This window comes from Oryctolagus cuniculus, chromosome 1, assembly GCF_964237555.1.
Source record: "Oryctolagus cuniculus chromosome 1, mOryCun1.1, whole genome shotgun sequence".
In the NCBI taxonomy this organism is placed as follows: Eukaryota; Metazoa; Chordata; class Mammalia; order Lagomorpha; family Leporidae; genus Oryctolagus; species Oryctolagus cuniculus.
Window position 1 is genome coordinate 212,255,886 of NC_091432.1, and position 22,441 is coordinate 212,278,326.

Consider the following 22,441-nt stretch of genomic DNA (forward strand, 5'->3'; position numbering starts at 1 on the left):
TGGTACATGGAAAATGGGCTGTAGGAAACTAACTATTGGTGCTTTTCATTCTCTCCCCGTACTCCTTTTATCTTCTCACTACTCTTGAGCGTCCATGCAGATGTTCAAGGATAGGAAGCTCAGGACCTGTTTGCAGGGTCTTCTTTCTCAATAGGCATTCCTTCCCAGAATTCCAGGTGATGCTATACACCAATAAGAAAATTTTACCTAAAATTTTTCACTCTTTCCTAATAAAGCCTTAAGGGTATTTTTCCTATTGCTGGAACAGTAGAGAAATAACAAGTTTATATTTTCATTGAAATACCTGTGCTGTTTTTAAAATGTATCCTCATGCTTTTGTGGAAAGACAGTCCTTCTAAAAGGAGAGGCAAGGCCAGTGGCCAACTGAGGTTTTAATGAGTTAGCATAAGTATGTAAGCTAATTAGTAAACCCAAGTTTCCAAGGCAAAGAGCTAAGATAAAGAGAAGTAGGAAGGTAGTTTTAAAATGCCTCTGGAAAAAGTGCATCATTGAGAAGTCATGTTGTTGATGGACCTTAATCACTTTCTCTCCTAATTTCTGCCAAGTTTTGGAGAGCAGAAATAATTGCAGTTTGTTCTATGTGGTTTTGCTGTTTCTCCTAAGCTAAGAGATGGGAAGAACGTAGACAACTAGTGAACCAGATCCATCAGCATTAGTGACTAAGGAAGCCTGTGGATGTCACCAGCCTTGTACCAGAGGAGAGAGCAGCTCCAGCAGAACAAAAGCTGGGGGAATATGGTCATCCCTAGACTTGACATCACAGTCTACTTGGCAGCAGCTTCGTGGAATTCCAAGCAGATAACCTAAGAGGAAATGCTGCTATGGAACCAGACCTTCCAAAGCACAGCATCGCAGCAACAGGTCAAAAGAGCTCAGTAGGAGCTTTAACTTGTAGTTTGGATTCACTCACTTTTGTTCTAAAGACTAAGGAGGGTATGTGGGGGTGAAGTGGGGCCCTTGTGTTCAAGGTGGGGTGGGACCTACATGAAAATCAGTACACACTAAGATGGAATTGGAGGGGGAGGGGGCAGCTTCAAGACTATTACCAGGATAGTGTAATCTTGAAAATTGGTGAATAGGACATGTGCTATTAGCAATCTTAACACGAGGGAATACCAAGTCTGCCCCTTTTATATGGCACAGTTCTAATACAATTGCTGTACTGAACCATTTGAACTTGCCACCTTGCAGGTTAAAAGTGGTTCAAAACTGGCAAATTTCTACAATTCTATGGAATATTATATAAGCATTTTGTAAAGGGGAAGATAATGGACTCTGACACTTTTCAAGCACCGTGATGCATCAGGAATCAAGTTAAGTGGAACACATACACACACACACACACAAACACGCAGTATCTACTTACCCATGTGCTATTCCTCTTACAGAAGAGACACATAGCTGCCCTCAGATCTCCACGCCTACTTCCCCTCTTCATGACAGGCTCTTCCCCGAGTGCCACATGGATGCATTCAGTGCTGTTCTCTGACATCAGAGATAGCTTCACTGATGAATTTATGTACAACAGCATCCGTCACCCTTCCACTTGTCAAACATTACTTTTCTTTTAAGCATTTATTGCTACATAAGCATTTATTTCAGACTTTTTATTTATTAATCTCCAATTTAAAATATGAAAAATTTGCAAAAACAGATATTTCAGCTTTCATTTCCAGCTCTTTCTCTACTGCCTAGAACAGTGCCTGGTGCCTTGTATTGTAAACACATCAGTTCAGTGAAGGAGTGAGACTCCATAGCCCTGGCACTTTCCTTTGCACCACACTTATATGGAAAGGAAAGGAGAGAAGCAAGCAAACAATGTAGAGATGAGAGACAGGGGAGCTGTTTCTTCTGTGAAAAATCCTGACCCAAATTTCCATCTTTTCCTTGGGAATTTGCTATTGGGCCTATTATAAGGTTCTGATTTTTGCCTCAGTTGATCTGAGGTGAAAATGTCACTTTGTATAAATGTGAACTACTACATATGTGTAATACACAGACCAAATTCAAATACATACTTTTGCGCGTTCACAGAGATGGATATGAATTCTTCGTAGGTGCAAGGGAAATAAAGTTATGAGAAAGATACCTCTAGCAGAGGTAAAGGAGGAAAGAGTAGAAAATTTGATGTTTCTTTTCTAAAGTTGTCTTAGTCTTTGCAAGAATTTTCTTAACATCACAGACATTTCTTTGTATCTGTATGTATTTATTTGAGAGGTAGAGAGACAGAGAGAGAAGGAACTTTCATCCACTGGTTCATTTTCCAAAGGCCTGTGGGGACTTGACCAGTCCAAAGCCAGGAGCTGGGAACTCAATCCAGGTTTCCTACATGGGTGACAGAAACCCAATTACCTGAGCAATGACTGCTGCCTGCCAGAGTCTTCATCAGCAGGAAGCTGGAGTCAGGAGTTGGAGCCAGGAATTAAACCCAGGCACTTCAATGTGGGACGTGGGTGTCTCCCTTTGGTCCAAATGCCCACCCCCCCTCTCCAAACAACCATTTTATAACAAAGAATAAAGAGATGGAGCCACACGCTCTATTAATCAGCAGACAGGAATTTAAAGAACAGACAAGCTTCAAAAAAACTAAGATCCTCTTTAAAATGTCACTGTGTTCTGATGACTGATGGAACTATCTGGAAAAATGCTGTCTCTTTAGCTGGACCATTCTCCATTAAAAAAAAAAAAAACTATGCGTAAGATTACCTATTCCTTCAAGAATTCTGTTATGCATTTTTTATTTACTTCCAAAAGTTGGCACAGGTTTTGCTATTAGGATACTTTAATCAAATTCTCCATAAACAGAGAAGACAATAGAACCTTCTAACAGGACATAAGATGTGAACAGCACATGGGATAGTGGTTTATCAGTGGAAAACTCCACAAGAGGATGAGAAGCATTTATTGTAAATTACGCCTCTAATGATACCTATCCAACCTGTACCAGGCATTCCTGTGCTATTGCCAAATGTCAGGAACTCTTTGTTCTCCATGATCTGGAGTAGCCAACAGGTAAATTATGAAGAACAATCTGATTACAACCCCAGAAGGGAGACTGCCTATCTCTAAAGAGCCCAGCAAACAGAGTAACTTACATACCTCAGTCTATGTGAGTACTTTTGTCAGGATCTCTGGGTAGATCTCTATGATCTGTGCATCAGGGAAGATTATTAAGGTAGCATCCCCACATCAGCATGGAGCAGGGCAAAAAGAAAAATGGAAAGCCCTTGGGCCTGGCTGTGGCTTAATAGAAACATGGTCTATATTGGGTTAAGGTTATGACGGTGGGTCAATATAAATGTGACAGTCAGCTTTATACTCCTTAAAACGTCTTTAAACTCTTATTGTGGCTGTATATTGTAAGTAAGGGTCTCTCTGAGAAATCCTGTATTTTCAGTTGTCCTAAAATATCTCTTTTTATTTCATTTTTCTCCATCTAAGTTAAGCTCAGGATTCTTTACAGGTTTGCTTCTGTATGTGGACTAAGGAAAAATAATATCAGTACCACCAGGAAGCTTACTAGAATCCCAAGTCTTACTAAAATCCTAGACCCACTAAATCAGACTCCCATTTCATCAGAATCCTTGGCAATTTATTTGTACATTGTAATTAGGACAGCTCTGCTTTATGATTCACAAGATTCACTTTTATAGCCCTGGTTGCAAATCATTTACTATGCTGTACAATCAAAACAGCAAAGGACAAATTTAATATCTCTTTACACAGTCAATTGATAGTAAAAGATGCATGAAATACTTAATGGGGAGGATGCTAAGGCTACTCTGGGCTCAAATGAAAAGAGTTGCAGGGATTGATTAGCGATGTCTGCAATTAGTATGGATCAGAGGAATGGTAGTATGAGTGTGGCATGTTTGAATTTTATCATAGACCCTCAAACAATATGAGTACTTAGCACACTCATCCTGAAGAATTTTCTGTTTCAGAAACTTGAAAGTTATGTTATGTGGATCACAATTCAAAACCACTCACAGCTAACAGTTTTGCCCTGTGAAACCATACCCACCAAGAGGAATCTTTTATTTTTCTAGTGATTAATATTTGTAAAGGGGAGACAGTATTGTGTCCTTCAGTCTTCCCATGTCACATGAATAAGCAAAAGAGTTATTTTACTTTTGGAATCTTCCAAAGAAGCCAAACTGAGACCAAAGTACAAGTACTGCTCTCCTGTGTCCTCATACTTTATTTATTTATTTTTTTGACAGGCAGAGTGGACAGTGAGAGAGAGAGACAGAGAGAAAGGTCTTCCTTTTCCATTGGTTCACCCCACAATGGCCGCTGCGGCCAGCGCACTGCGCTTATCCGAAGCCAGGAGCCAGGTGTTTATCCTGGTCTCCCATGCGGATGCAGGGCCCAAGGACGTGGGCCATCCTCCACTGCACTCCCAGGCCACAGCAGAGAGCTGGCCTGGAAGAGGGGCAACCAGGACAGAATCTGGCACCCCGACCGGGACTAGAACCCAGGGTGCCGGCACCGCAAGCAGAGGATTAGCCTATTGAGCCGTGGCGCCGACCTGTCCTCATACTTTGAACAAAGCCATGTTGACCTCCTGCACTGTATAGTGTGCTCTGTAAGGATGGAATTTTGGTAGCTGCCTTTGATGCCTAATGAATGAATGTTAATTGTGCAAGAAAAAACAGTATAGATGATTTACTTTCATTACACCCCAGTATAATTTAATCTATAACACAAAAGGTAAATCCACCAACATGAAGGAGATGAATATAAAACTTGGTAGCTTACATATTATTACATTGCAAATTTGAGAGATATTTGCATTTTTAAAGCTATATCTTAATGTGTGGGAACAGATCACTTGCTCTGTTTCATGATATTGGATTATCCTTCTTACTGTTAAGAAAACTGGGTCTGGGCCAACGTTGTGGTATAGCAGGTAAAGCCACCACCTGCGCTTCTGGCATCCCACGTGGGTGCCGATTCATGTCCTGGCAGCTCCACTTCTGATCTGTCTCCCTGCTAATGGCCTGGGAAAAGCAGTGGAAGATGGCCCAAGTGTTTGGGTCTCTGCTACCCACATGGGAGACCCAGAGGGAGTTCCTGCTTCCTGGCTTCATTTGGCCTGGCCCAGCCCTGGGGAGTGAACCAGCATATGAAAGACCTCCCTCTTTCTGTCTCTCCCTCTCTTTCTATTACACGGACTTCCAAATAACCAAACAAATATGAAAAGAAAAGAAAGAAAACTGTGTCCCAGAAATGTTAATCACCTTGACTCAGTTTTCTATAAAAGCTAGATAGTAAATAACTTGGACTTTCAGGCCATACAGTCTCTGTCACAACTATTCACCTCTGGTCTTGTATAATGAAAGCAGCCATCGACAATACATGAACAAACTTATGTAGCTATACTCCAGTGAAGTTTTATTAATGAAAACAAACTGATTGGGCCTGTAGGCTGCAGTTCACTGACTTCTGTGCTAAGCTCTATCTATTATAACACTCTTGATCTCCAAGAGCCCTGGTCATATTGTCAAACCTTCCACGACTTATAATTCTTTCAGTTCACATGTTTTTAGGACATACTAAGCTGCAGGCACTGTGCAGACTTAGGATTCCCATAAAAAGTCACCATTTTCACTAAACAGGAAGTAGAGTGTTGGTTGAAGATACAGATGAAGATAATAATTTGATTAATTTCTGTTTTGAAGTTCCAACTGTCCCTTACTCAACTCCAGACTGAATTAACTACTATTTCATTAATGTTCCTATAGCACATATAATTAACACTGTAGTGCCACTCATTGCTCTCGTGTCACAGTTACGTGTCTTCCCTACTATGTCAGAACTAAATTGAGGCTGTGCCATTCCTGGCAGTAGGTCCTGATCTTTACCAAAGTGTCTGGCTTATAGTGATGAGTTTGACTTTTTCTTTTTTAATAATGAGATATCATGTGAAGGTTGAGAGACCTGATTTATTTAAAATTAGAAGTAAAAGATATATAATACTTGAAGTATAATGTATGGAGGCCTTATTGGTGACATCCTTAATTTTTTTAAGATTTATTCATTTATTTGAATGGTAGAGTTACAGATAGACAGAAGGAGAGACAGAGAGATCTTCCACCCACTGGTTTACTTCCCAAATGACTGCTACAGCTAGGGCTGTACCAGGATGAAGCCAGAAGCCAGGTGCCTCCTCTGGGTCTTGCATATGAGTACAGGGGCTCAGGGACTTGGGCTATCTTCCCCTGCTTTCCCAGGCACATTAGCAGGGAGTTGGATCAGAAGTGGAGCAGTCAGGACATGAACAGGTGCCCATATGGGATACCAGCACTGCAGGCAGTAGCTTAATCCACTGCATCACATCATCAGCCCTATGTAACAGAAGCAGATGTCTATTTACTGAGCTTCTCAAAGCAAACTGGCAGATCTTGCATAGCAACACTTGCTTGTCATGCTATTTCCACTAAATGGTCATCATAGTAGACCTTAGCTAATAAAAAGCTGTCATTCCATCTGTTGTCCTAGTAAAATCTAAGCTTAATCTGTTCATATGAAGAGCAAAAGCCAAAATCTGAACTTCTCCATGCACAATCCATATTGAAATATTTCCAGAATGCACTGTATAGAGCCAAGGAAGAACTCCCCGCAATGCCAAAAACACAAAAATATGCATGTGTTGCAAGCAAGCCGCAGCAGCAGAGACCCACAGCCCTCTGTCTGGCTCACACATTCACCTTATTCTTAATCAATGAAAGGAGGGTGGACTCAGCTGGTCCAGTACCCAAACCTAACACTGTTTCACAGTCTTTGTAGTTTGCCGTGTGACCAGGTACCTGTTTTTCAAAAGGAAGTTAACAAATGCCTAATGTACAGGCAATATGCCACCTTTAAGGAATAGTTTGGTTGGATTTGGCATTTTTCCATGAACCTCTTGGTACAGTTCATACTACACTGGGCAGAAATGACTGTCTTGGACCATGTCAACAATTTTCGCATCTACTCTGTATCGTCTGTGAAAGTACACATTAAAGGGCTCTCAGAAGGGGTAAAGATAGTCATATCAGTATTAATTCTCCATGTTGACTTCTTCTCTGGAGGAACATGTAGCCAAAGAGCAAAATTCCTACTTTGGTTTTCTTATGTTCAATATGGCCTAAAAGATAAATGCACAGGCTTTGTCACTACACTAATTGAAGGTCCAGTTCTTGCCCCAAGACTGCCAAACTGTTGACCTTATGCCTTTTCCACAACTTCTGCCCCCTCATTTTACTCACTGGTGACATGGGAACCATAACGTCTCTTGAGATGACTTGTGTGAGGATCAGTCTGCACATCAGTTTACAAGTAAACTGTCATTCTTCTTAACTCTGTGTTTAAGAACATTATATTGTTAGCTATAAATTGACTGTGCTAGGAAAATTTATACCACAAAACTCAGGGAACACTTACAAAACAAAGCTTTTACTTAGATAGCTGGTTGTTAAATTTTTTACCAGAACACCACTGCTGTGAAATCAGACAGGTATGACTTTGAATCCTCATACAATCAAGTGAGATCTCAAGCAAGTTACTTCCCTGAGCCATTTTCCTCATTCTGTAACAGGGATAACATAACTCCCTAACAAATTATTGTCAAGACTAAATGACATCTTATGATAAAAGTCTTAGCAAAACTCATGGTGCTTAGTAGGCACTCAATAAGTAATAGCTATCACATTAGTTTTATTAATGGCATTGCACTCACCAAGAGTAGGTGGTGGCAACCATGATATTAAAGAATATACAGGCCGGCACCATGGCTCACTTGGCTAATCCGCCGCCTGCGGCACCGGCACCCCAGGGTTTTAGTCCCGGTTGGGGTGCCAGGTACTAGTCCTAGTTGCTCCTCTTCCAGTCCAGCTCTCTGCTGTGGCCCGGGAAGGCAGTGGAGGATGACCCAAGTGTTTGGGCTCTGCACCCGCATGGGAGACCAGGAGGAAGCACCCGGCTCGTGGCTGCGGATCGGGACAGCACCTGCCGTAGTGGCCATTTGGGGAGTGAACCAATGGAAGGAAGACCTTTCTCTCTGTCTCTCTCTCTCACTGTCTAACTCTGCCTGTCAAAAAAAAAAAAAAAAAAAAAAAAAGAATATATAAATACCACCTGAGCAGGCCTGCTCTTCACTGGGGTCAGTTTTGCTCTTTCAGCAACTTTATAAATCATATTCCAATTCAAAAACATCTGAGATTAAATGCTTCTTATTCTGAGCTCAAGTAATGAATTCTCATTTGGATTCATTTCTCAAGTTACAAGCCCCTGCCGGCACCATTTAGTCAGGGTCAGGGTAAACTTTAACTAATTAACAGTGACATAATCAAAACAAATAGTGTTTCAATTCCCCATGACATGATTAATTCCCAAATGCATTCTTGGTTGGGCCTGCTCTTGATGAGTAACCAGAAAGCAAATCTTAAAATCTCTAATGATTTGAGCTAGAAAATCATTTTGGGCTCCTCTTATCCAGTTTACATACAGAGAAATTGGGTAGTTGAATCATTTGTCCTCTATAAATAGCTGTACATCATGAATTGTTTGAAATTTCCAATAGATGGTAAAAAGAGCCAAAGACCTAGTGGCCCCCTCTACTCTGCCACCAAGTCCTGTTCCACTACCCTTGTCATTGCCACCACCAGCTTTCACTGTGCCAAATTATGTACTGAAGAAATTTAATGATTTAATGTTCTCATGTATTCTTTAGCAGCCTGTTTAGTTTTATTACATTGAACAGTGCCAGTCATGGAAGAACCAAGTTAGCTGCCCAGAACATCCCTTGAAAACTTTAAGGTTTGTGCAAACTAAAGGAGACCCAACTGCTCCGAATACTCATGAACTGTTAAGATGTCAGAGCTGGCCGGCGCCGCGGCTCACTAGGCTAATCCTCCGCCTTGCGGCGCCAGCACACCGGGTTCTAGTCCCGGTCGGGGCGCCGGATTCTGTCCCGGTTGCCCCTCTTCCAGGCCAGCTCTCTGCTGTGGCCAGGGAGTGCAGTGGAGGATGGCCCAAGTGCTTGGGCCCTGCACCCCATGGGAGACCAGGATAAGTACCTGGCTCCTGCCATCGGATCAGCGCGGTGCGCCGGCCATAGTGCGCTGGCTGCGGCGGCCATTGGAGGGTGAACTAACGGTAAAGGAAGACCTTTCTCTCTGTCTCTCTCTCTCACTGTCCACTCTGCCTGTCAAAAAAAAAAAAAAAAAAAAGATGTCAGAGCTTCCCCTTGTATCTCCCTCTTAGAGAAACACAGTACATATTACCATATGAAAGGCTCTGAGACGCTCTACAGTACAAATGCCTTTTAAAATTTCTCATTAAGCAAATATTTATTCTTAATTAACCCAATATTTCCCTTTTTTTAATCAGAGAACTCCTTTGCTGCATAACCATAAGTATCAGCCAGAAATTTCTCAGTAGAAGACCCATTTGGTAAAAGCTAGAAGTATAAATGGAATTTCTGGGCAACATTTGTGAAAATCATACAAGTAAACCAAACCAGTCAGATCTCTGCCCTCCCACCCCTTGCTGTTACTACTCCTTAGTGGTCCCTCAGGATGAAAATAGGATGTGGGCTGATTGATTTCATTAAGGACACACACCAACGCAAAACTCCAAATTATTGTGAGAAACTTAGGAGAAAGTCCAAAAAAGTAATTGGGATAAGGAAGGAAATCAGAGAGGACTCAAACAGGGAGAAAGAAAAAGTAAGTAATCACTAAATGTTATATGAATGAGTGAGAAAATCGTTCAGCAGACAACTGGATGGATAAATGGATGGATGATAAGAGAATGGAATAGGTGAAGAAGCAAAGAGTAAAAGAACCAAGTGATAACGGGTAAGTACATAAATAAATAAGATAGGGTTAGCCATCAGTTGTGTCAGGATTCAAGTAAGCTATGGCTTTCTCCCAGCAACTGACACCAAACTCCACCATCACTAACAGGAAATGTTTATGCCATAGCCCTTTCCATTTTTCTTTCTACAACTGAGGTATTAAGAAATCTGAATTTCACCATGAGAACAATGGAGAGACAATGAGAGTATAAGCAGAAGAAGAACATGGTTATATTTATCCTGGGAAAAAGTCATTCAGTGGGGAAAAAATTAGTGGGAGCCCCTTCCATGACCCTTCCCAGTGGGATCTTGGGTAAACCGTTTCATAGTGTTTGCCTCTCCATTTCCCAAAAGTGGGCATTAGAAAATCAGTGAGCATGTGAGAATTCTCTTAACAAGTATGGGGTTTACTTTTGCCACCATTTTAACTAACTTTCACCTTCTCCTGGCTTCAGTCCCAGGAGGAGGTGATAAGGGACATTCACCACTTGAGTTACTTCTATGGTATGTCCAAATGGAGATCTGTACAGTACTGGAGAGCTCTTTGAAGGTAAAGACTAGGACCATAATTGGGTAATTATGAATCCTACCTGCCCTTCATAGGTGCTCAAGTGAAACTGGATGTGAATATCAGCAAGTGCTTGGGCCCTGCACCCCATGGGAGACCAGGAGAAGTACATGGCTCCTGCCTTCGTATCAGTGCAGTGTGCCGGCCACAGCGCGCTGGCTGCAGCGGCTATTGGAGGGTGAACCAACGGCAAAAAGGAAGATCTTTCTCTCTGTCTCTCTCTCTCACTGTCCACTCTGCCTGTCAAAAATAAAAAAAAAAGGATCATTGTATGACCATTGAAGAAATAATTGGCAGAGACTGCAAAAAAGCTATGTTCACTGATGCATCATGTGGGCTATGTTAACAACAGATTCAGGAGTGCTTGATGCCCTGCATAAATGCCTGGCATTTAATAGGTACTCAATAAACAATAGTTTACTCAGCTAGATTTATTCTAGATTATAGATATATTATAGATTATTATAGATATATTAAACGCCAAATGCCAACTGTGCTTGCATGTGTTCTGAATGCTGGGAATGCAGCTGTGAATAAAAAAGACCCTGCCTTCCAGAAGTTTCTGTTTAAATCAGGTGTGACAAAATACCACTATGTTAGAACCAGAAGTTGTCTAGTAAATCCCACAGTTCAATCCTCTCATTCTTTAGGGAAAGAAATGCAGAACTAAAAAAGAAAGAGAAAATCATCTAAAAATTGCCCCATAATTAAGGAGCAAAGATGGGATTTAAATCCTGGTCTCCTGGCCATAAATACCATGCTTATCACCCACACTAAACTGCCCCATTCATGGTGGTTCCAGAATACTTGATTTCAAGACCTTAAACTAAAACCATGGTGCCATAAATCATCTTTTAATCACAGAGCCCTCATCCCAGCTCAGCCTCTACACATACTTAGGAATCTCAGCTCTTGGTCTATGTTTTTGGCTTAGTGAATTAATTGCTACTATTTCAACAAGAACAGAAAGAAAGAGGACTGCCATGTTAACTAGGAAGTTAGATGTAGAAAATGAGTAAGTTTAAGAATCATATTTGGTCATGAATCCCATTTCCACCTCTGAAAGAAACACGCACTTAGTGGGCCTTAATTTCCCCACTTGGATTCTTATGAGAATTCTATTAAATAAAATAACAGAATATAAGAGGACTGAAAACAAAATTATTTCTTGTGCCTCTCTGGACTCCCTCCCCTTTTGATGACCAATTTCCCTTCTATAAGACCTGTCAATCAACTGGAAAATGTTTAAACACTTAGTTTGGTGGAACATAAAAATGCAATAACCTTAAAAAGTCTACAGAAACTCATGGTGTGCATAACAGGCCTGGAATTTGGATTCCTTCATTTGGTGGGGTTTTCATATTTTCAGCCTTTGGTCAGACTTAAATTCCAGGGGGACTACCTCGCCTGATATTTTGGCACTTTCCCTAGTCACAGTTGGAAGCCAGAGGTATAGAAATAAGTAAAATGGAAATATAATGAAAAACAAAAGTCAATCAAATCTCCCTTTTTCATTTTTTTTTTTCCTTTTGGTGAAATAAAACAGGGTGGAGAGATATCTGTTTGACTTTAAATCAAAGCGTAGGCTCAAATTTTAGTTCCGCAAATCTATTTCCCATGCTCTAATTCAATAGTATTCTACCTACTTCATGCTGGCCATGTTTTAGAATCCTAAGAACTTCTTTTCTAGGTAATGTCTTATCAAGAGCAGTGACTCCTGTGACTAATTCTGAGGTCATGTTCTTTGGAAAGATATGATATATGCACATAGGTCTTGCTGGAGCAGAGAAAACAAAACCTTTTTTGCTTGTTCATCAATGTCAAGTGCTTCAGTTTTGGTGCCAACACAGCAGTGTGAGAGAGGCAGCCACCAAAATCAACGTAGTGCTTAGCATCAAGATTCCACAACGTCCCTCAATTAAACTGAAATGTCTACAATTTAGTCCCCTTTCAACAGATATTCCTCTCCTGTACCTCCCTAGCCACTCACCCCAACACTTAAAAGAAATCACATTTTCTTTTCAGCAGAATCAAAGACAAGGCAGAGATATTAATAAGGGAGGTGAATATGCACAATTCTGTGCTGTGTGTGCTCCAGAAAGTGAACTGACAAACCCTGAGTATGGATGCTCATTTATTTTGTGGAATTCATCAATGATCAACATCAGCAAGAAAATAATAATAAAGCTAAATTCAGGCAAAGTGGAAAGACTATCAGCAGAACCAGGTGAAGGGTTGGGAGTGGAGGGAGGCACCCACTGATGATTCTGCTCACGACCTTTCATGTACCTTGTGAGAGTCTCCTCCCACCCTGGGCCTCTGTGAGTTGGCTCTGGAAAATGAGGGAGCATTGGAGCAGATGGTTGCGAGGCGCCCTCCCAGATCTGATGTTCCAAGTGGATGAAACAGGATGTCCACAGCAGGAATCTGGGAGCTGGGCTGTACTGACGAGTCCAATAATGCCAAAAGACCAAACACGTGGAGATCATCAGTGATACTTGATGAGCCAAGAAGTAACAGTATACCTGGTTGGTCTACATAATAACCAGAAAGGAGAACAGGCAGCATCACAGAGTCACTCAAAGCATAGCCACTTTGGAATGTTTCATTTACTATGGAATGTGCTTTCTTCTCCTTGTTTGAAACAGTGCTCAGTAGGCCTGAATTAAAGGATTTTTCCAGATCCAGTCATGATCAGACTTAAGATTCTAGATTTTGAAAAGCTCAATTTTTTGTTAAAAAAAAAAAAAACAATTTAATTAAAAACCCAAAAAGAGGTGAAGTGCCTTTGGAAGAAACATTGTATTAAGCATTTACTTGTGCCTGTACGAACAGTAAACCATGGAAACCAAGAATAGTGAATACAACCTCCATACAACCTCATATTTGTGAAAGAAGACAACTACATAGGCCCTAAAGTAGAGATCAGAGGGCTGTGAAGATAGAAAAGGAGACCATCCGTCCTTCCTGGAAGTAACAATGCAGTGAGGGTGAAACCCACTGAGCCTTAAAACAGCCACCTTATGGACCCCTGGCAACAACAAAAGTCAGTTTGCTGCTGACATTTGGGCACAAAGGGGTAAACCATCATTGCAATACCAGTATACCATGTCAGAGTATCCATTTGAGACCTAGATGCTCTGCCTCTTACCCAGCTTCCTCCTAATGTGCCTGGGAACGCAGCAGAAAATAGCCTAGTACTTGGACTCCTGCCACCCTTGTTGGAGACCCACATGGTGTTCCAGACTCTTGGTTTTGGCTTGGCCCCACCATGACTATTGTGGCCACTCAGAGAGTGAACCAGCAGGTAGAAGGTGTGTGTGTGTGTGTGTGTGTGTGTGTCTTTCCCACTCTGTGTGTCACTCAGTCTTTTAAAAAATAAATAATTTTTTTTTAAATAAAAGCATGACCAGGGGAAAAACAAAGGGTGATGATTTATTTACAAAGGAAAGATCTTTCAAAGTTAAGTTGAACCTCCATTCCCTCTTCAGTAAGTCAGGAATAACACTTTCGGCCTCACAAGGAAGGGGCTTCTCAATGTGATGAAAGTTTAGGAAGCACCTACTTGAAATGCAGAGTGGGCTACTTGATATAATGCGTGTGTATGTACCATTGGTTTGGAGAGAGGGGGAAAAAGTGATATTGGAGCCCTACTTGTGTGAGAACAATGATCAACTGTGAAATCATGGAGGCTTAATTAAGATTATATAATTAAGTGCTTACTGCCTTTCTTCAGGCAATTCTAAAAAGCTCACTGTGTGAGACTGTCTCACTATGATTCCTAAGGCATCCTTGGAGGTAGAAGAGAAACAGAAAAGGTATTATATCTCATGTACAGACTGAACCTAGTCCAGTTTAAAGATGAAACAGACTGCTCTCCACCCAACTATCTCCAGCCAGTCTCAGTTTTAAACACAGTGATGAAGCTGGGACTAATTTTACAGTCTTCAAACACAATGGTGTCTGCAAATACACTGAGTCCCAATGGAAAGACATTTACTGGGTCAGCTGCATGGCACACCCAGAGCTGACCAAACGCAGAGAATGAGGTACAGAACTTGGCTCCTTGGTCCATCAATTTTAGGGAAGTCAGACATAAGAAATCAGAATAGGAAAAATTCAATATGGAATGTTCTAGAACCAATTCTAGAGGGGTAGGGAACAGTTAGACAAGGTTTTATAGAAGAGGCACCATTTGGGTTTGCCAAGTAGAGATGAGGCAAGAATATATCAGGCAAAAGGAACATCTTAAACAAGGGCTCAGAGAGCTAAAGAAGCACGGGAACTTGCTCAGTTGCCTGTTTAAAAAAGCAGTGAGTCATCTGGAGGCAGGGACTGATGGTGATGAGGCTAGGGCTGCCAGCAAGAGCCAATTCACAAGAGGCCACACTGTGTACTGCAGGAAAAAAAAAAAAAAAAAAACCTGGTCTTTATCCAAGAGCAACGGGGAGCCACTGAGAACTTTCAGACACAGGAGTGACGTGGTCAGGCTCATCATTAAGGGCACTGCCTCTGGGGCACCGTGAAGACAGACCAGAGAGGAGAGACCGAAAGCTAGGAGGCAAGTTAGGAGGAGTTTTATTGCTCTTTTTGTGTGGCTCCCATGTTTGAAAAGGAACAATAGAGGAGTAAGTCATGTGGCCTCATAATCTTCCATGTGGTTTGGGTGGGGACTGTTGAACACCAAGTGAGTAGACCAACATTGGAGAACCCATGCTGAATGGGGGGCAGGTGCAAGGACTGGGGTCTTAGAGGGAGAAAGATGCAACAAAAACCTAAGCTTTCCAGCTTACAGGTTGTAGGATACCAGGTAGTTTATCCAACCGCACAGAGTCTCAGCTTCCTCATTTTGCCAACCTGGCCAGTTGGCTGAGTCAGAGATGCACACAAGGCCCCTGGCAGAAAATTGGGCTCAGAGCTGATCTACCATGAGAGGTAGCCACCACCAGTATGGTGGAAAAGCCCTCTTTTGCCAAGAATGCTCTCAGACATCAGAAAGGATCCTTTCAGCAAAATAGAGGTTTCATCAGGGGAGCACTAGTAACCAAAGCAAACAAGAGCACTGGGGACAAACTCAGAGTTATTACCTGCACAGGAGTCTCCGGTGTCCCTTTGATGGAAAGTAAAAACCAGCCTGAGTCAAACAAGCCCGTACACACCGAGGGGAGCTGCGTGTTCTCAGCAGCCCTGGGCACATTCCCACGTAACCTGGTTTGACAAGCTGTGCTGGCCCTATGCCCAGCTTCCAACTGGAATCTACAAGGCCCAGAGACACTTTGACAATTTCTCCTTCTGGCTAGGAGGGCAGTTATGGTGCAGGCAGTTGTGAAGCCATCAATATACGCTTTAAGCACTTTTACATCACCCTTTCATTTCCCATCTCACCTTGAGAGTAAATCACTTCTAAATAGCAACAGTGTCCCCATGGCTCAGAGCTCTGAACATAGCCCCCACAACCCCTTTGAGTACAGCTCATTTACCTTCCTGGAAGAGTTAGGGCTCCAGAACTGGGAGTCGTGGTGACAGACAGTCTGATATTCCCAGTTCAGATAGAATAGAGATCTCTGGTCCAAACATCATATGATAAGTAAGGACACTCACAGATGAAGACATTGCTCAGTTCCAGCCTTCAGCCTCCTTCTCCTAGCTTATCCTCTCAGAAACATTCCAGAAATGCCTGCCCCCATTCAGACACTGTCTCCTTCTTTCCACTCTTGCTCAGAGTGTCCCACACCCACTGCTGCTTTTCACCTGTAGTCATCTTTGAGCTTCCCAAAAGTGCTTTGTGCCTTCCCCATGGTTGAAATATCTCCTTCAAATTACTACTGATCTCTCCAAATCCAGCAGGGTCTCACTTACTTGGCCCTACTTTTGCCTTGTCCATTTTGACTACCCTCTACTTCAGAAGAACTGTCACTCTCTGGGCGTCCTGACATCTTCTCACTCTCCTGGCTCCTTTCAGTTCACACCAACTGAGCCGTCTGCCTCCATCCATCCATCCATCCATCTCCAGGCTGTGAGCTTTCTGGAACTTTCTTTCTTTCTTTTTTTTTTTTTTTTTTTTTTTTTTGACAGGCAGAGTGGACAGTGAGAGAGAGAGACAGAGAGAAAGGTCTTCCTTTTGCCATTGTTTCACCCTCCAATGGCTGCTGCGGCTGGCGCGCTGCAGCCGAGCATCACGCTGATCAGAAGCCAGGAGCCAGGTGCTTCTCCTGGTCTCCCATGGGGTGCAGGGCCCAAGCACTTGGGCCATCCTCCACTGCCTTCCCGGGCCACAGCAGAGAGCTGGCCTGGAAGAGGGGCAACCGGGACAGAATCCGGCGCCCCGGCCGGGACTAGAACCCGGTGTGCTGGCGCCACAAGGGGGAGGATTAGCCTAGTGAGCCGCGGCGCTGGCACTTGAACTTTCTTATCAGGACCTCTGCTATTTCCATAATCCTCTTCCTGGGAGATGCTATACCTTCTCCCCTGTTTCATATTCCTCTTACTCCCAGTCTTCCATTCTCTTCTCTCCCCCTCTCCCCAACTCCTACAATCCCCTGATGGAACCATACATGCTTGTCCTACATTAGCCTCAAACACAAATGTCGGAATCCAAACTCAAATTTCCGTCAAAACCTGCTCATCTGCTGTGTGTGCTGCCTTCATTGTTGGCCTCACCTTCCTCTCTACCCAAGTCAGAGAGCTCAGACACTCTTGACTTCTATTTCATTCTCCTGCTGGATTGCCCTAGCCCCTGGCCAATACTGCTCAACCTCTTGCCTGGGCTTTGACCATCATTTCATAGACAGCCTTCCTGCTTGCTTCTCTTCCTTACTGCCTTTCAAAGCACCAAGAACATGACCTTATAGATCAAAACCCCTCACTTTCCCGAAGCAAACTACTTGGCATGGAATTACTCACTCCTCTACACTGTGATGACAATATCCATTGGGATTACACATTCCCTACTGGCTACAACTGTGACTGATTGGCCACACCAGTAAACCCAACTCACAGTGGGTGCTCAATACACACATGAAGAAATTAATGAACTTCAGGTTGTCATATCCAGCCTTGCTCTCTGTAATGGAAGTTGACCCTCTCTGGTTATTTTGAGATTAAGAGCTCTTTCAAAGGAGTTAGATAAAATATACCTGAATATCCCAAAATTGTTAGGAGTGATGAATGCCCTGTCTTAACTTCTGATACTATTGAGTTATTTCTCATTACTTATCCATATCAAGTGAAAAAGTCTCCTAGTTATAGGTGATGGGTAGCCAAAAAAAACTTTATAATTATTAAAAAAAAAAAAGGCTCACTAGGCTAATCCTCCACCTATGGCGCCGGCACCCCGGGTTCTAATCCCAGTTGGGGCACAAGATTCTGTCCCGGTTGCTCCTCTTCCAGTCCAGCTCTCTGCTGTGGTCCGGGAAGGCAGTGGAGGATGGCTCAGGTGCTTGGGCCCTGCTCCCGCATAGGAGACCAGGAGGAAGCACCGGCTCCTGGCTTCAGATCGGCACAGCGTGCCGGCCGTGGCGGCCATTTGGGGGGTGAATCAACAGAAAAGGAAGACCTTTCTCTTTGTCTCTCTCTGTCTAACTCTGCCTGTCAAAAAAAAAAAAAAAAACAACTTTGATTTGCCTTGAGTGGGGGTCTCACAAGTAAAACAAGAAAGGACTCTAAAGTAGGTGCTATGGCATAGTTTAAGCCTCCTTTTGCAGTGTTGGTATCCCATATAATTCAAGTACTAGCTGCTCCATTCTGATCCAGCTAATTTCTAATGCTCCTGGGAAAGCAGCAGAAGATGGTACAAGTACTTGAGCCCTGGTATGCATGTGGGAGACCCAGAAGAAGCTCCTGGCTCTTGGCTTCAGCCTGGCTCAACTCCAGTTGTTATGGCCATTTGGAAAGTGAACAAGCAGATAAAAGATCTCTCCCTATCTTTCTCTCTCTCTCTCTCTCTCTCTCTCTCTCTCTCTTTCAAATAAATAAATCTTATAAATAAAAAAGAAATCTCTCCATTCAATAGAGTAGTCCATACAAATTATTGATTCTACAGATATTGGAGTAGCTGAGACATTTCAGTGAATAATGGTGAGGCAGCACAGGAAGCAGGAAGCTGCTGCCTCTTCCAGGCTAGGAGGACAAGAGAGGACCAGGGGCTATTCTTCCAGCAGAAGCTGTGGAGATTTGCTATGACGCTAATGAACTTCAATGCTCCTTCCCTGCATGGGTCTCTTCTAAGTCCCTGACTCTACATTTGTGCTCATCATTTAATATTCTTCGTCCTTAAAATGTCCCCCAAATTACATAAGCAAGCCTGACAAAATCTGGATCCACAATGAACCATGGAGGAAATATTACCACTGTTGGAGATGTTGTCCAGGACCAACAGAGATGGGGAGAAGTCCCTTGATGCTTCCCTTCTGCCTACCCTGCAATTTCCTGCCAGTCTTCTCATTAGGCAAACTCAGACAGAATCCAAATGGCATGGGAGCCTGGGAAATACACACTACTGGGCCAACCTTCCTGTTACAGAAAGTAGAGTAGAAGCAACAAGTATGTCTGAGAGCAAGCAAGGCAAGTACAGCCATCCCAGCCTCACTGGAGCTCCCCATTTGGTCCCAGCATAACGGCTGAATGGAAGTGTACAGAGAAATGTAAGGGTGTTACCAGGGAAAGGCTAACTGCTTCTCTTCTCCCAAGATGCCCTCTTGGGCAGCATTATTCTAGTGACATCTAGCATACCTACATCTGCCTCCCGGCCCTACAGACTTTGAAACTCAATCTTCTCATTTCTCCAGAGGCAGTCAGATTTGAGGAGACCAATTCAAACTAGCCACCCTTGTAGAAGCTCAAAGCATAAGCACAAAAATCAATATGCTAATTTATAAAAAGGAACATCAGGGGATCTCAAAATATTCATAGAAAATGGAATTAAAGTATAATTTTATCTCAATGAAAAAAATTGAAACCCATGCATTTTTTCACAATATGCATGTCCATGAACATTTTTATATGCAAAGCATAATTAATTTGCTAATTAATTAAATTTCATAAATACAACTTTAGGAACACAGTAATTCTTCCCACCATACCTGCCCTCCCACCCACACTCCTACCCCACTACCTCTTCCCTTTCCTGTTCCCAGTCTTGTTTTTTACTAAGATCTACTTCCATTTAACTTTACACACAGAAGATTAACTCTATTCTAGGTAAAGAGTTTAACATTTTGTATGAGGAAGAAAAAGAGAGAAAGAAAACAAAACATTAAAAAAAAATACACTGTTCTGCAATAATCCAGATAAGGGCTGTTCAAAGTCATTGCATCTCAAACACACTTTGGCTTAATCTCTCCATGAACTTTTTGAAGAACCCTCATATGCACTGATTTTAGAATTTCTTGCACCAAAATAAACTTACCCTTTAATTAATTTTTTTCATGAACTTTTTGAATCCCTTCATATTCCTAAGACATCATGGTGACATGCTTGTGTTAACAAAACCAGTTCAACTCTCTTACTCTCTACAGCACATAATTATTGAATGTTAACTGCCTAGCAGGTATTCTCAAGCAATTCAGATGAGTAAAACCCAACCCTTGCCCCCTAGGGGCCAATAATGAAATTATAGTAACTTTATGGAAAAAATTAGAATCCTTATTGAGCATGGCCCCACAGACAGGCAACTTAATGTGATTTGAATGTTTAATAGTATCAGGCACAGACAGATTCAGGTGTCTACCAGTGACACAGACCTAGCAGGAAGATTACAAACAGCTATTTGTCAGGGCACAGCTGTCCCTGCACAGAGCTCAAGTGTGTCTCCCTGACTCAGTTTTATGGTGTCCCACACTGACTGCCACTTTTTCTATCAGATGGGCACATGTAGGCTATGCCGCCCATTTGGTTATCACCAAGCCCAACAGGCCTGGGAGCCATATTCACATCAGGCAGGGCTGCTGAACCATTATTGGCTTTTGTGAATTTCATGAAAGCTTCCAACTCTCTCCAAAATCCTTTTGCACTGACCTTCAGACAATTTTTTACATCATTGCCTCCAGTTGTTTCTCTGTCCAAAACATCGTTTCTCAAGTTCAACACTACAGTCACTTTGGGTTGGCTAATTCTTTGTTGTGAAGGTCTGTCCCCTGGCCCTCAGAATGTTTAGCAGCATCCCTGGCCTCAACAACTCAGATCCCAGCAGCCCACCTCACTACCAGCACTAATTGTGGCAATCTAAAATGTCTCTAGATATTACTAATGGTCCCCTAGGGTTGGCAAAACGTCCCCAGTTAATAGTATCTGCTCCAAAGAGACATTGGCTACTTCTAGTCTTTTTTTTTTTTTTTTTTTTTTTTTTAACAGGCAGAGTGGACAGTGAGAGAGAGAGACAAAGAGAAAGGTCTTCCTTTGCCATTGGTTCACCTTCCAATGGCCGCCATGGCCTGCGCGCTGCAGCCGGCGCACCACGCCTATCTGAAGGCAGGAGCCAGGTACTTATCCTGGTCTCCCATGGGGTGCAGGGCCCAAGCACTTGGGCCATCCTCCACTGCACTCCCTGGCCACAGCAGAGAGCTGGCCTGGAAGAGGGGCAACTGGGACAGAATCGGGCGCCCCGGCTGGGACTAGAACCTGGTGTGCTGGCGCCGCAAGGCAGAAGATTAGCCTAGTGAGCCGCAGCGCCAGCCCTACTTCTAGTCTTACTACACAGAATGCCCAGCGTTACAAGTCACCAGGTAGCCTGCCCCTAGCCTGCCCTGGTTTGGCTATCAGCCTCTTCAGTAGATGCGTTAGCTTCAAAAGAATAATGATGAAAAGTTTCTGTGTTCTGAGTTCACCCAAGTATAAAATGAATGGCTGCATATGGATCGGAGTTGAAAGGGAACTTGAAAATATGTGTTCAGGTGATTGAACAGAGTTGAGGGATTTTAAGGTTTTTTTGGTTTTGTTTTTGCTTGCTGTTGCTGTTATCTTTTGTGTTGTCTGTTTATTTATTTGCATCACTGAAGAGGAAAAAAACTATCACCACTAGAGTGCATCTGTTCAAAAAACATAAGGCGATGGCACCCATCAGTGGCTACCTGCGAGACTACCTGAAGCTGCCTATATCACAAACCATCAGAGCAGTCTCTCACTTTGCATCACTTTGGGTCACTCCCAAAGGCTTAGAGACTTTCAACCCATGCCGAAGAGGCAATGAGGTGTCAATCCACCCCATCGCCCCCAAACGCATCCTGAGCATTTGCACTGGGCTGTGCACTGTGCTTTAGGTGTATGAAGTCAGTTAAACATCACAAGCAGCTAAAAAAGCAGGTATAATTGTCTCCCACTTTAAGGGGAAAGCATGGAGCACCTGAGAGGTTTAGTAAGTAGCTCATTGTCACACAGTCAGGAAAGGATAGTTGTATGTAAAACTCAGCCCCTCTGACACCAAGACCAGTGTTCTTTTCCTGTCCCTCTCGTGTGTCTGGTTCCACTGCAAATTTTTACTAGGATTATTCAAGACAAGAAGAAATAGTCTCTGTGACATGTCTGAAAATCTAGGAAAACTGATCAACTCTTCCACTTCCATGGGGGAACACATCAAAACAGATATTTTACATCAAACCAACGTTACTCTGGATCAACAGATTTTTTTTTTAGAATACATGAGCCCATTTAGAGCAGCATTTGGCTGTCATCTTTGAATTCTCAGAGTTTTCCTATAATACAGGCAGCTACATGCTGGGTTGAGGGTAAGGCAGAAGCCCAAGAATTCTACTTGGAGGGCTTTCCCCACCAACTCCTCATCAGCAACTACAGGTCGCTGGCTCTGAGCAGGAAAACATTCATTAGCCTTTAGTTATCCAAGGAAACCAGAAGCCTCCTCCTTCTGCCCACACAACTCCAGGGGAAGTCTGGGACAGGGCTGGAGAGACCAGATTGATGGGGCTAGTCCAAAACACAAATAATGTATTTCCTCCAAAATATAAAAACAACACTTGAAGCCAGGGTGTAATAACAGGTTTTCCCAATACAGTTGT

General features: G+C 42.8%; 1 long non-coding RNA gene across 12 annotated transcripts in view; it reads right to left on the bottom strand.

Annotated features, from left to right (window-relative positions):
• The window catches only part of LOC127490509 (uncharacterized), a 604,070-nt gene that overhangs the window by 376,147 nt on the left and 205,482 nt on the right, over positions 1-22,441 (bottom strand). The gene's annotated exons all lie outside the window — the stretch shown is intronic.